Genomic DNA, 16,103 nt, shown 5'->3' with positions numbered 1-16,103 from the left:
CGAACCCAGGCCGGCCATGTGCAAGGCAAACACCCTACCCGCTGTGCTATTGCTCCAGCCCCTTAAAGAACATTTAAAATAATCATGCAAATTATTTAAGGGAAGTTATTTGATCATAACCTATTAAATACTAGTTAAACAAAAAACTCCAGGGTCAGAGAGATAGTTTTTAGGATTAAAGCATATGCTTCATATATAGGAGACATGATACCTGGAAGTCATAAAGAGCCTCCAAAATCAAATTACTCAAAGATTAAATGGAAAAATGAATCTCTATTTATCAGGAAAACTGATCTAGAAATAGAGGGATTCTGAGAATCAACACAATTTTTAAAATGCAGACGTTGAACCTGCATTTCCCAATTACAAAACTTATTACAATGCAATAGTAATCCAGCTATGATACTGGCACAAGGTTGGACACAGATCAATGGTATAGTAGGAAGCATCTGAAAATAGACACATTTATGGTCCATTCATTTTCTTTTCTCTTTCTTTCTTTCTTTCTTTCTTTCTTTCTTTCTTTCTTTCTTTCTTATGTAGGAGTACTGGTATTTATTCAGCCATTGATTAAGCTGATTGAATTGGGCATGAACTCCACATTACTTTTTCTTTTTCTTTTTTTTTAATTGAAATCACAAAGCTTATATGTTCTAGATTCAGCCCTACAATGATAGAACACCCATCCCTTCACCAGGGCACACTTTCCACCACCGGTGTCCCCAGTATATTCCCCCCACCCCATTCCAGTTCTCACCCTGCCTCCATGGCAGGGAACTTCCCCAATATTCTCTCTCTACTTTTGGGCATTATGTTTTGCTTGAATTTTCCCACCACCATTCAAGCCTGCCTGCCAGGGGCAGATGCTCGATCATTTATTGTCCATTGCTCATTTTGAATATCATGGGTGCCGCAGCCACAACCTTCTAGAATCCTAGATTGTAGATAGTTGGGTTCCAGAGACATTTCTGTAGGGCACTAATTCATTTTGGAATTCAATTGGGCGTCTCTGGACCAGGGCTGTTGGTGTGCTAAGATGGCGCCCAGAGGCACATTGTGGGTATGACAGCCAGGCCGACGAACAGGCAGGGAGCCAGGGAGGAACAGCCGGCATCTCTGCCACCATGTGACATGGTTATTTAGTCCTGGAACCTGCATACCTGGGCCTTGCTTGTGGAAGCTCTTGGTTGCTGGATTCCATCTGGAGTAGGCGGGGAGAGTGCACCTGCTCTATCTGGGGTGCCCCAGTGAAATTGGCTCAGTATGGGGCCCAGAGAGATCTCTGACTTTATGGTGTCTTCCAGCACTCGCTGCTGTGCCTCTGGCTTTTGATCTCTTTTGAGATTTACTTATGGGTCTCTGAAGCAAGGACAGTAATAGAGTTTACAGGGTGGCTCTGGAGTTGGTTCATGGGGGTGACTGCCAGTGCTTCCATGAGTATTGGGAACTGGGGGAAGTAGCCCACCCCAATTTCATGAAAGCCTGGAGATTTCAGTCACAAAACCCGCATACCCGAATTTTCAGCAGATTATATCTTGATGAGGTCCATCCTGAGATGGTGGAGTCAGGCCAGGGGTATGGCGGCAATTTTGGATTGTGGAAGCAAGCGGCTGCTGGGGGCTCTTCTTGGGCAGGCACAGGCCAATCTATCCCCTCCAATTTACTCCAGTCTGTACATCCATGCGTTGGTCCGATATTAACTGTGGTTTATGGTCTCTTTCGAGATTTATCTATGGGTTCTGAAATAAGGCTAACAAATGAACTTGTATAGCTGAGCGGAGGTGTTTTGTGGGTGTGGCTCCCACATACCTAACTTTCTACCATTTAATTTCTTGGTAAACTTGGTCCCAAGTTGTTGGGGTCTGGCCAAAGACACAGTGGCAATTTTGGGGTGTCAGGAAGCCCGAAGGCATCATCAGGCTGTTGATGCACTCGCCCCACAGGTACAGGTTGGGTCCATTGATTTTCTTAAAGGGGGTCAATATAAGTCAGTTGGGGGAGGAACAGCCTTTCAATCAATAAAGCTGAATACTGGATGTACACATGCTAAAGAATGAAATTGGTTGTCATGCATTAAAATTAACATCAGAATGTGTGAGAGATCTGGCCCACATCCCACAGCTGCCATCATGTCAACTCACCAAGGCTCTACAGACTCATCACTCAATCTCAGAAGAGATGTGAACTAAATTGCTACAACTTATGGGTACATTGGTCTCTGGGGTGAAAACTCTGGGTGCCCTGGGTGTTGGGGTGGGGACTGAGTCCCTCCTGTCAGCTGCACACACACCCACAAGTGCCGCCAAGTCAATGGCCCAACTCCGTGACTTCATGACTAATCTCTGCAGAGACACCCAACTGTGACAAATCTAGGCACACTGTTTTTCAGGCTGAGAAATCTGGGGTCTTCTTGGAGGGAGTAGGCAGCCTCCCAGACCCCCGTACTGCTGGAAGTCCTAGGATCCACACCCACATCCCACAGCCACCGCCATGTTAATGCATCCTGAAGTTTCTGGACACCTCCACATTCCACCATATGACATCCAAGTAGGAGAAAGCCAGATTAAATGGGGCAAGTAACATAGTAGGAACCATTAGGCTCAGCAGGCAAAATACAATAACAGAGTGCTCAAGTAGCAATAAACAGCTTAGTAAATCCTGAGAAAAGGATTTAAGGATCCCAGGGTGAGACATAACAACCTTCACAAATATTCTTTTGCTGAAGTATTTTTGACAATTCCATTATCCATTTAGTTGTAAGGAGCAATATAAAGTAAATTATTTTGTTCATGCTAAGGGGTTATGCTTGAGAAAATGGGAAAGTGGGGACAGTGATAGGGGGAAGGTCATCCTGGTGGCGGGATTGGGGTTGGGATATTGAATGCTCAAACAACTTTACTAGGAAGAATTTTGTAAACTACAGTGTTCAAAAGGGCGGAGCGATAGCACAGTGGGTAGGGCATTTGCCTTGCACGAGGCCGACCCGGGTTCGATTTCTCTGTCCCTCTCGGGGAGCCCAGCAAGCTACCAAGAGTATCCCGTCCGCACGGCAGAGCCTGGCAAGCTCCCCGTGGCATATTTGATATGCCAAAAAACAGTAACAACAAGTCTCACAATGGAGCTGTTACTGGTGCCCGCTTGAGTAAATCGATGAACAAAGGGAGGACAGTGCTACAGTGTAGTGCTACAGCGTTCAAATAAGGGTTAAATAAAAAAAAGTCACAGACATAAAACTATAGAACTCTTCGCAAGAGTCCGAGAAACATAGGGTCAGGTAAAATCCTCAGATAAACAACAGAATCACAGTAACAAAAAATGAAATAAATTAGACTTTATCAAAATAGAAAATTTTGTGTTTCAGAAGGATGCCACTAAAAAATTGAAATTACCATCCATCTAATAGGAGAAAATATTTTCAAAAAATATATATGACAAGGAATATCTAAAGACTCAGAATATCTAAAGACTCAAAATATTTCATAAAAAGCAAATGATCCAATTAAATAATATAGGATATAAAAAAACATTTCTTCAAGTAAGATATAGAAACGACAGACAAGTGTATGTGAAAAGATGTTCAATATTACTGTCAATAGGAAAATACAGTTCAAAGGCACAATGAAAAATCACAATGAAAAATATTAAATATTTAACACCATCGTGTTAATATAAAAATTAACTCTAAAAAATCAAAAATTCTTGGGGCTGGAGCAATAGCACAGCGGGTAGGGCATTTGCCTTGCATGCAGCCAACCCGGGTTCGATTCCCAGTATCCCATATGGTCCCCTGAGCATCACCAGGTGTGACCCAAAAAGCAAAAAAAATAAATAAATAAAAAATTCCACCCTCTACCTTGCCAAAACATACTGTCACTTACCAGTAACTCAAATGGCAAACAATAGCTGGAAACATTTATAGCAAAACTATACCCTTTGCAAGGTCTCATGACCTAGCTTTCCAAAATTAATGTCAATAACTTTGCAACAATTGTGTCATAATAACTGTGATAAACTTGCTTTTTTTTTTTTTCCACTTTTTGGGCTGGAGTGATAGCACAGCGGTAGGGCGTTCGCCTTACAAGCGGCCAACATGGCCGACCCGAGTTCGATTTCTCCGCCCCTCTCGGAGAGCCCGGCAAGCTACCGAGAGTATTCGATATGCCAGACACAGTAACAACAAAGTCTCCAATGGAGACATTACTGGGCCCGCTCGAGCAAATCGACGATCAACGGGAGGGCCTTTACCTTACCTTACCTTACCTCGCTTTTTGGGTCACAACCGGTGATGCTCAGGGGTTACTCCTGGCTCTGCACTCAGAAATTACTCCTGGCCGTGCTCGGGGGACCATATGGGATGCTGGGTATCAAACTCGTGTCAGCCGTGTGCAAGGCAAACGCCCTACCCGCTGTGCTATCACTCCAGCCCCACCTTGCTTTTTTTTAAATTTAATTTAATTTAATTTTGGTGTTTGGGCTATGCCTGTCGTACTCAGGGCTTAATTTAGGCCCTGCACTCAGGAACCACTCTCTTGTCAGGGCTCAGGGGATCATATGTGGTGCCAGGGATAAGACCTGGATTGGCCACGTGCAACATAAGCACCCTACCAACTGTACTATTGCTCAGGTTCCCCTTGCATTCATTGTTTTGAAAATATTTGTCACAGCCACAGATTAATGGTCTGTGATCCACAGACTTGAAAACATTGGTTTGGGAAACAGCAATTAAAAAAACCAAGGACAAACACAAATAGCTATACTTGCATGACTGTACAATATACTGATGGCTGTACAATATACTAATGTTCCTGAAGTTTTGACCTTCAACTTATAAATATATGTAGAAGGGATGGAGAGAGAGTACAGCAGATAAGGCACTTGCCTTTTTAAACTTTGAGATAGATGAGTGCAAGGTTTTCTGACACTTTGGTTGAAAGAAATCTGTTGTTGTTGTAATGTCTATTACATAACAAAACACCACAAACAAAGGTTAAAACAGCGCACACAGGGCGGGAGAGATAGAGATTAGATCTCAAGGATTAGAGCTAATGCTTTGCATGAAGGAGGCCTAGGTTCAACCCTCAGCACTGAACACTGCCTGGGGTGGCCCCAAATCAAACAACAATGACCAACCATAAAACCCATCATACATGTAGCCTGTGGACACAAATGTTCTTCCCTGCTCGTTTGGGCTTTAGCAGAATTTGATTCCCAGTAGTTGAACTACAGTTTCTATTTTCTTTTTGGTTATTAGCTGGGATGATACATTGCTTGTTTAGGCCTCTGTGATCCCTACAGAGACATACATGAAGCTGAGGGCCAGTGACATAGGGATAAGTCCTCTTCTGTTTGTTGCAATTCTTCCACTGCAACTTGGATAGGTTCTCCACTTGACTGGACATATGATTCAATTATGTGCATTTGGATAAGTGAGCACATCCCAAGTTTGATGCCTTTATCAAATCAGCAAAGCCCCTTTTCTCAAATAAGATAACACTTACAGATGTCAAGGATAGAGTGTGGACACTTTGAGGGACTGTTTTTCTCCTTCCCCTACTATTATATTGATGCATATCCACACACATGCGTTTTATTGAAAATAAAACATAGTATTGCTGAGAGAATTGCTTCTTTACCATACAGGAGGATGTTTTATAGCAGGTTTTTGGGAAACAGGGTCCTAAAAGCTACCATTTGGTGCTTTCTCCATGGACTTCAAAGAACCACTTGCTTTTCCAGATGGTGTTTTGATGTTTATACATACATCTGGGCACAAAGGACTTTCATTTATGTATAAGCTCTGAAGAACACTGGAGGTAAAGAAGAGACAAATCCCTGCCAGTCTTTACCTGGAATGTATCAGAAGTGAATGGAGAGCCAGAGATGCAGCTAGTGACTGCAGAGTGGGTTTGGCAGCTAGCTGCCACCTCTTTATGGGAAATTCACTGAGCTTACAGCAGTTTTGACTGATGCAATTACTGATCTTTTCTGATAGAGCAAAGCCTTGTCACAGAAAATTCAAAGAATGCAGGAGGGCTTGTGAAACAGTTCAAAGGACTAGATCTCAGTGGGAGCCCCCCACACAGATGGCACTAACTGGTACCTGGAGCACTGCACCATGAATAGGCTTCGAGAATCACCTGGGATAGTCTTAAAGCGGAAAAAAACAGGAATAATGGAGAGGCTGGGATGTAAGACAGTTCAAAGGGTTGAAACACATGCCTTGCAAGCACGGGCTGGGTTCAGGGTTCAGTCCCTGGTATCACATATCCCCCTGCGCTCCAGCAAAAACAACACCCAAGCACTGAGCTGTGAGCAGTTTGACACACATTACTCAATATCCTGGAAAAAAAAATAACGCAGTGCTTTTTCTAGCAGGCCAGGGACAGGCCTTCTACCTGCTGAAGTCTTTTCCTTTCCAGGCTAGCTCTTCCAGTCCCCATCCTCTCATTAACCCTTCCAGAGGTTTGCCTGGCCAAAGCTTCACTATCAGCCTACGGGAAACTTCTGTGTACTGAATATCTTGATGTTCTGAAAGGGAAAGTTGTATCTTTATCCAGCAACCAAAGAATTTCCTTTTGGTTTTGGACCGCCCAGTATTAACTTCGGAGGTGCCTAGTGTACTCTTTCTAATATTCATGATTCAAGCTTTCAAAATGCTTTGGTTTTGGGGGGTACAGTGGTGCCAGCAAGTCAACATGTACCTGTGGGGCAAGTGCATCAGCTTCCTAATACCCCAAAATTGCTGCTGTGCCTCTGGCCGGACCCCAACAACCTGGGACCAAGTTTCCTAAGAAATCAAACGGCAAAAGTTAAGTACGTGGGAGCCACACCCACAAACCACCTCCAATTCAACTGTACAAGCTCCTTTATTGGCCTTGCTTTAGAGACCCATAGATAAATCTCAAAATAGATCAAAAGCCAGTTACTCTCGGACCTGCACAAGACTGAACAGATTGGGGTAAATCGGAGGAGGAATGGGTTAGCCTGGTACCTGTCCAAGAGTCCCCAGCAGCTGCTTGCTTCCACAATCTAAAATTACTGCTATGCCCTCAGCTGGACTCCAGCATCTCAGGACAGAACTTCACCGAAATACAATCTGCTGAAAATTCAGGTTTGTGGATATTGTGACTGAAATTGCCAGGCTTTCTCAGGGTCAGGATCGGCTTCCTCCCACTTCCCTATACTCCTGGAAACTATAGAAGTCACCCCTATGAACTAACCAAGCACCACCATTTAAGTTCTTCTATCGGCCTTGCTTCAGAGACCCATAAATAATACTCAAGAGATAAAAGCTGCAGTTAATCTTGAACCCATGCAAGGCTAAAAAGACTGGTGATGGGTCAACCTGGTACCCACTGAAGCAAAGTTCCCAGCAGCTACTAACTTCCACAATCCAAATTTGATGCCATTACCCATATGGACTCCATCATCTCATGATGGACCTCACCAAGATATAATCCGCTAAAATTTGGATATGTTGGTTTTGTGACTGAAATCTCCAGGCTTTTTTCAGTATTGAGATGGGCTACCTCCTCTTCACCCCCTGTGCTTCTGGAAGCCTTGGCGATCATGTCCACACACCAAGTTAAAAAAGCTACTCCAGCCTTACCTTTGTGATAAAAATACCAAACACAAGGAGCAAACATGATGACCTCTTAGTGCCTATATTGCAAACCATCATGAACAAAAGAAGAGAGAGAAAGAAGAAAAGTGACTGCCAAAGAGGAAGACCGGGGGTGGGGAGGAGTTTTGGGGAATGGTGGGAGGGAAATTAGAGACATAAATTGTTGAAAATGTACACTGGTGAAGGGATGGATGTTGGATCATTGTATGAGTGAAACCCAATCATGGTCAGCTTTGTAATGGTCTATCTCATGGATACTTGATTACAAATTTTTTTTAATGCTTTGGTTTTTGTTGTTGGTTGGTTGGTTGGTTACTTGGATTTTTGTATTGGGGAATTGGGGGCCACACCCAAGATGCTCAGGGGTTACTCCTGACTCTGTACTCAAGAATCACCCCTGGCAGTGCTCAGGGACCATCTGGTATGCCTGCGATCAAACCCAGGTCAGCCACATCTCTGGCAATTGCCTTACCTGCTATACTGTCATCGAACTCCAGCCCACAAATTCTTTGTTTTGAGTCACTGACTCAAAACACTGACTCAAAACAAATCATTCACTGACTCATGCTCTAAGATGTTTTTGGGGATGGATCTCCCCTGACTCTGAAATAGTCTCTGCCTCTGTGGCCATCACGAACCCAGCATCCACAACCCAGATTCCTGATTCAAGACCCTCTCTTACAGAATTCCCCAATTCCTGTTTCTTGATATAGGAGGCTTGGTATGTCTAGCTAATATCTTTGATTTGTTCTATCACCAAATAACGCATAGATATTTGACTTGGAAAAGCAACACAGACACAGATATTATAAACTAAAAATGAGGTGACGAGGGGTATGGTGCTGCCAGCAGGTCAAACTATACCTGTGAGGCGAGTGCCTCAGCAGCCTGATGGCGCCTTCAGACTTCCAAATACTCCAAAATTGCTGCTGTGCCTTTGGCCAGACCCCAAAATCTTGGGGTCAAGTTTACCAAGAAAGTAAACAGCCAAAAGTTAGTTATGTGGGAAACACACCCACAAACCACCTCCGGCACACCTATATAATTGGAGGCAAGACCTCTCTGGTTCCAGATTGAACTGCTTAATGGCCATGATCCCAGAGACTCAGAAACAAATCTCGAAACCCAATGGCTTTTGGCAGAAATGTGTCTGGTCCCTGCAGTAGGGTACTGGTGCCTGGCCACCCCAGGTGGGAATAGGTTTAGTGCCTTGGCCTGTTCCTCCTGGTGGCCCGGTGGCCACCATCTCCTCCAGAGGCCACTGGACAGTCAGGTTTGGGCCTGCACTGATGAGACAGGCCTTATGGGATGGGGCTGGAGCCGGCCCTTTCCTCCCCATCCCAACGAGACCTCGAGTCGCTGCCTACAAACGGCCTCCCTGGCTCCTGATCAAGCTGCTTAATGGCCATAATCCCAGAGACTCAGAAACAAATCTCCAAACCTAGCGGCTTTTGGCAGAAATGCATCCAGACCCCGCAGTAGGTTACTGTCACCAGGCCACCCCAGGGGGGAAAGGTGCTATCCCTCCGCCTGCTCCCCCTTGGCGGCTTGGTGGCTGCTATCCTCCAGAGGCCATTGGACAGTCAGATTTGGGCCCTCAGTGAAGAGAAACACGGGAACTCAAGGGATGGGGTTGGAGCCGGCCCTTTCCTCCCCGTTCCAATGAGACCCCGAGTCGCTGCCCACGAATGGCCTCTCTGATCAAGTTGCTAAACAGTCATGATTCAAGAGACTTAGGAACAAATCTTGGAACCCAGCAGGTTTTGGTAGAAATCCCTCCAGATTTAATTGTTAAAATTTCAGAATTTTGGGGCTGGAGCGTTAGCACAGCGGGTAGGGCGTTTGCCTTGCATGCCGCTGACCTGGGTTTGATCCCAGCATCCCATATGGTCCCCTGAGCACAGCCAGGAGTGATTCCTGAGTGAAGAGCCAGGAGTAACCCCTGTGCATTGCCGAGTGTGACCCAAAAAGCAAAAGAAAAAAAAATTCAGAATTTCAAAATTGCACGGCTGCTACTGCCACCATGACATTATATGTTATTCATATCCAGTAATAGAAAACAAATTGTCTACTGTTGCCTTTTTGGCAGATCCGAGTGTTGGGGTAAAATCCCAAATAATAATGGTGGGTCAGGTGTCAAAATATTGAATGTAATCAAAGTAGAGAGAGAGAGTAATGTGCAGGTCATCTGCCCCACAGGTAGGGGGAGGGTGTGGGATGAAGGTTATCCTGGGGTTTTTGGTGGTGGTGGAGAATGGGCACTGGTGAAGGTACGGGTGTTTCATTGTATGACCGAGACTTAGACCCGAAAGCTTTGTAACTGCTCTCACAGTGATTCAATAAATAAAATTATAAAAAATGAAAAAAATAAAAATAAGTAAAATAAATAAATAAAAAAGAGGTGAAGACAAAGGCCTGTGAGCAGAAACCTTATAAATCATAATGCCCTTAATTTGGCACATATATATGGATAAGATTTAGGGCTTCTTGATCTGTTATTCCCTTAACTAGTAACTAATATCTCTCTCTCTTTTTTTTATTACATTCTTTAGCTTGAATGCTATTTGGTTTGATTTAAGTATAGCTGACCCTGCTTTTTTCGTCTACCACTACCTTGTGTGATATTTTCCATACTTTAACTCGGCATTTATCTCATAAATTCAAGTAACATAAGCAACAAATTACTGAGTTTTGTTTCCTACACATCCAGTCACTCAGTGCCTTTTGATGGGAGAGGTTTTTGGTTTCTTCATTTGTTTGTTTGTTTGTTTTTGGGTCACCAAGCAATGCTCAGTGGTTACTCATGGCTTTGCACTCAGGAATTACTCCTAGCAGTGCTCGGGGACCATATGGGATGCTGAGGATTGAACTCGAGTCGGCCACGTGCATGGCAAACACCCTACTCGCTGTACTACCGCTCCAGCCTGTGATGGGAGAGTTTCATTCATTGACAATCAGAAAAGTTATAGATATATATATGAATTTCTTGATATTTTTCTATGAGGATTTTGGTTGTTTTTTTTTTATTCAACATTGTTTGTTTTTGTGGGAGGTCATTCAATATTCATTGCAGGGATGGATTGGGTGTAGCAAATGTCTCAAGCTCATGTTTCTTGGAGAATGCTTTTATCCTTTTCCCCAGAGAATCCTAGATTAAAGACTTTTCTCATCTAGAGCCTTGGATATAGTATAGTATATAGTATACTTTATGGCTTCATATGATTTAATATGAGAGATCTGTTACATGTAGCTTCCCTTGTATTTTAGTTTTTGCTTCTCTCTTGCCACTTAAGTAATATGTCTCTCTTTGGTTCTTGCCATTTTGATTACTCTGTGTCTTGGTGCTGTTCTATTTGAGCATATGTTGTCTGTTACTCTTTGGACCTCTTTCTATCCATACGCTTTCCTCCACCAACTGGGGACATTTTCAGCTATTGTCTCTTCCATTAGTATTTCTTTCTCATTTCCTCCTCTTCTCGTATACCTATTATGTGATGTTTATTCCTCTGGCTATTGTGCATTATTTATATTACATTTTTCCCACTTGTTTAGTTTCAATTTTTATTTTTATTTTTATAAAGTTGCTCATAATAATGTATTGTATTCAAAATTCCAACACCACGTTGGGAGGATCCTACCAGAATGGGAGATGCATGCTGAAAGTAGACTATAGACTGAACATGATTGCCACTCAATGCCTCTTTTGCAAACCACAGCGCCCAAAAGGAGAGAGAAAACAAAAGGGAATGCCCTGCCACAGGGGTGGGGTGGGATAGGAGGATGGGGGTGGGTGGGAGGGATACTGGGACCCATGGTGGTAGAAAATGGGCACTGGTGGAGGAATGGGTACTCGATCATTGTATAACTGAAACCCAAGCACAAAAGTTTGTACGTCTACAACTGTACCTCATGGTGTTTCACTAATAAAGAATTAAATTAAAAAAATTTCAACACCAATCCCACCACCATCACACCTTCCCACCAACATTACTTCAAATTTTACCACTACCATCCAAGCCTGCCTCAAAAGCAGATCCTAAATAATTTATTTTGTATTGCCTGTTATGAATAATCCGCTAAAAATGATCCAAAAATGTTTCCTTAGAGGAAAGTGTGTGAAGATTGTTGAATCTCACCCTGAAGACATTAAGCTCTAAGAGATTATTGACATGTTGTTTACACGTTGAACTTTGTGTGCTCAAGTTTTGTGTGTGTGTGTTGTTTTTTTTTTTTTTATTGAGATCTGTTCTTAAAGAGAACTCCCAGAATGACCACCAATTGGGAGCTCTTTGGCACTATTGCAGCAACATGGGAAGATGCCATTGTTGACAACATTGACGAGGAATACGATCAACTGGTTCAGCACCCCCATGATTGTGCGAGGAACACCAAGAGAGAGATAGCCACAAAAAACGCCTGTCTTCGAAAACTCTTGAGCTTATTCGCCAGCGTGGTTTGGCGCATGCCTCAGGCAACCGCAAGGGAAAGTCCGAGCTCGCAAAGCAGTGCAGAGAAGCGATCAAGGAAGACCTCAAAGAGAGAAGAGCAGCAGTTCTGGTAGATGTGGCAGAAGCTAGGAAAAGCATTTGCAATGCCCGCCTGTCCTTTGTCAACTACAAGACCAAGATGACTGCCCTCTGACATCCTGATGGGTCTATCACATCTTCCAGAAGGGCAATGGAGAAGATTATCCATGACTTCTACTCAAATCTCTTCGATAGCCATGTCCACTTGCTGACATACCAAATTCCACAGGATGGATATGTCGTTCCCAATGTTCTCCCTTCCGAAATTCGACACGCCATTTCGTCAGGAAAAGAGCAGCTTGGAACGTCTTCAAGAGCATCGAAGAAATAGCTAAGAGGATGAAGAACCTCCGGCTCTGGGCACATCTCTTTGATTCCACTGTTCTTCCTGCATTAACATATGCCTCAGAGATCTGGACCCTACAAAAACAGGATGAGAATGCTATTCAGGTCTCCCAAAGAGGAATTGAAGGAGCTACGCTTGGAGTATCACATTTCACTCAAATGAGAGAAAGAATCCAGAGTTCTGACCTCCCTCGATGATCAAGAATCAGGGACGCTGTCTCATTTGCCAAGGTGTCAAAAATCAGATGGGCTGGTCACGTAATGAGATTTAGAGACGACTGCTGGACTAGAGCCGTTACCAACTGGATTCCACGGGATGTCAAAAGACCGTGTGGCCGCCCACCTACCAGATGGTCAGACTTCTTCATCAAGATCATGAACGATCAGTTTGAGGCTCTTCATGTTCCTAGAACGAACAGACGCCATTGGGCTACACTAACACGTGACAGTGACAAATGGAGATGTTACTGGTGCCCGCTCGAGCAAATCGACGATTAACGGGAAGTCAAGTGATCAAGTGATCAAGTGAGATCTGTTGCCTTCTACTTTATACTCCATCAAATGTGGTGTGCTACTCCTGCTACATCAGTGGAATAGAGTATGAGATGTGGCACCAGGAATTCTAAAATTTTAAATAGGGTGATAGAGCTGGAGTTAAATTTTTAACTGGATGGGGTCTAGAGGCTTCTCTGCAGCTTCCAAGATTTATTTGTGAGTCTCTGAGTCATGGCTGTTAATGAACTTATACAGCACCAGAGACAGTTCATGGGCATAACGGCTAGGCTCCAGCAAGAAAAGGGAGATGCAGGGAGGTTGCTCATTCCTGATTCCCTGAGAGCCCGGAGATTTTGGTCACAAATCTCACGTATCTGGGTTTTTCAGCATACTCATTCTCATGGTGCTGGAGCGTTAGCACAGCGGGTAGGGCGTTTGCCTTGCATGCAGCCAACATGGCCAACCCGAGTTAAGCAGATAAGGGCACTTGCTTTTCATGCAGCCAACCTGGGTTTGATCCCCAGATCCACATATGGTCCCCCGAGCACCACCAGGAATGAAATTCTACTTTCTCTCATTGTAATTGTATTATCTTAATGTGTATCTGTGTGTGGTACCAGGGATCAAAACCAGCCTCTCACATATGCTTGTATTCTATCACAGAGCTACATTTTCAGCTCTAAGCACTTTATATAATTAGAATCATTTCGTATCTGGGGTATTTCTTTGTAATTAATTAATCTCATTTAGCATAAAGTTCTCAAGGTTCATCTATGCTGTCGCATTTTGCGGAAATTCATTTCTTTGGCTGAATAATTTTATAGTGCATGTGTATATATCAAATTTTACATACCTATTCTTCCAAAATCTAAATTATATGATTAATATTAACAAATGCAACTTAAGATCACTGTAAGTGTATCAAGTAGTATATAAATCAAGACTGAGTGAGGACCAGAGCAATAGTACAGTGAGTAGGGTGTTCGCCTTGCATGCGACCCACCCAGGTTTGGTCCCCAGCATCCCATATGGTCCCCTAAGCATGCCAGGTGTGATTCCTGAGCACAAGGCCAGGAGAAAGCCTTGAGAATCATCCAATGTGACCCCCCAAAAAAAAAACTGAGCTGGAGAAATAGTATAGCAGGCACTTGCCTTGCATGTAGGTGACGTGGGTTCAGTTCCCAGCACCTCTGGGAGGCAGGGAGGGGCACAGAGGCAGCGACTCAGATTGCATTTGGAAGGATATATGGGTCAACAGACCACAGAATGTCTGGCAACTTTAAGAGTATAAAAAACTTGTAGCATTTTATGAGGTTTATGTCCCATTCTAAGCTATGCATGTGTCTTACCAAAATATCTAGGGCATTTGACATATTTTCATATTTTTAGAATAAATAGAATGATGTGCTAAGAGCAGTGAAGCTGAATGATGGCCTGATTGAAGAAAATAACATTTTCTGAAGACTAGATTATAACGTAGAGTCAAAGATCTTTGAGAAACACTGGCAAAGTGCACTACTGTCATTGTTAGAGATGAAAAATAAATCATTTCAGTAAATTGGTTTGGTTTGGTTCTTGTTTCATTTGTTTTCTTTCGTTGCATTGCAGAAGCTCAAACCAAGTGTCTCACATGCAAGGCATGTGCCCTGTCACTGACCCACATCCCCAGCCTATCAGTACAGTTTCTTTTTCTTCCTTCTGTGTGTGTGGAGGGGGGAAGGGGGGCGCACACACCACACCGGGTGGGAGTGCAGTTTGGGGACATCTGGCCAGGCTTAGGGACCATATGCAGTTTCAGAAATGGAACCAGGGTGGGCTGAGTGCCAGACAAGTGCTGTGTACTATCTTCTGTACAATCTGGCTCATTCAGTAGTTTACCTTAAATGATATTTTGAAAAATAAATTGGCAAACTGCTGCAAACTGGTACCAGCTAGAACCATTTGCTCCAAGGGAAAAGAGACAATATTAGGAAATTTGTAACAACTACAATTCAGATTTATGTAAGTCACTGTTTTTTTTATCAAAAGCAAACTTGGGGGGATGGAGTGATAGCACAGCGGGTAGGGTGTTTGCCTTGCACACAGCCGACCCAGCTTTGATTCCCAGCATCACATATGGTCCCCTGAGCACCGCCGGGGGTAGTTCCTGAGTGCAGAGCCAAGAGTAACCCCTGTGCATCGCCGGGTGTGACCCAAAAAGAAAAAAAAAACGCAAGCTTGGGCTCAAAACATGCATGCAAGACAGATAAGCAATTACATTATTCCTGTGCCTTCTGTTTTGCTTTTATTGAGATAATGAGTTTTTTTTTTAATTTGTCTTTTACTTTTTAGTTTTTTTTTTCTTTTTCGGTCACACCCGGTGATGCACAGGGTTTACTCCTGGCTCTGCACTCAGGAATTACTCCTGGCGGTGCTCAGGGGATTATATCGGATGCTGGAAACCGAATCAGGTCGGCCACGTGCCAGGCAAACGCCCTACCTGCTGTATTATCACTACATCCCAAGATAAAGGTTTTTAAAACTGCAAATGTTTGATGGGTCATCCTTTCTGTTTTGTTTTGTTTTTGTTTCTTGGGCCTCCCAAATCATACTTCAAGGCCCCAGTGTACTCCAGCTGATACTCAGACAACCAGATTGAACAGTTAAGTAACTGACCTTGAAATGTTGTGCTGTGATTCCCCAGGGGAACCCCAGGGGTGTATGGGGACCATCATCAGGAGGTACTTGGGAGCCTCTGAGGCTATACCCAGCCCTGCTGGATTGGGGATGAAGTGGGTTTGAATTCAGTCCTGGCCTGACAGATGAGCTATTGCGCCAGTCTCATCTTTTTGTTCTCTAATGGTGACTCTGGAACTGGAGAGCAAGCACCTGTTATGTGCTGGCCTTGCACACATCCAGCCTGTTCAGTCAGGGTCTTGCTCCTCAAGGCTAGGAGTGAGAGAAGCAGGTCCGGCTTATGTTCATGTCACAGGAATTTTCCTCAGGTTTTGAATACCTGTCAGATTAAGCAGTTCTTGTTCTGTGATAAGGCTCAAAGGTAAAGATCTGGTGAGAGACAAGGACCCTAACAACACAGTGACTCAAATCAGGTCCGGAGACACCCCTTTGCACAT

The sequence above is a fragment of the Sorex fumeus genome, unplaced genomic scaffold, assembly GCF_029834395.1.
Source record: "Sorex fumeus unplaced genomic scaffold, SorFum_2.1 ptg000029l, whole genome shotgun sequence".
NCBI classification, from domain to species: Eukaryota; Metazoa; Chordata; class Mammalia; order Eulipotyphla; family Soricidae; genus Sorex; species Sorex fumeus.
Note: the sequence above shows the minus strand (reverse complement) of the source record.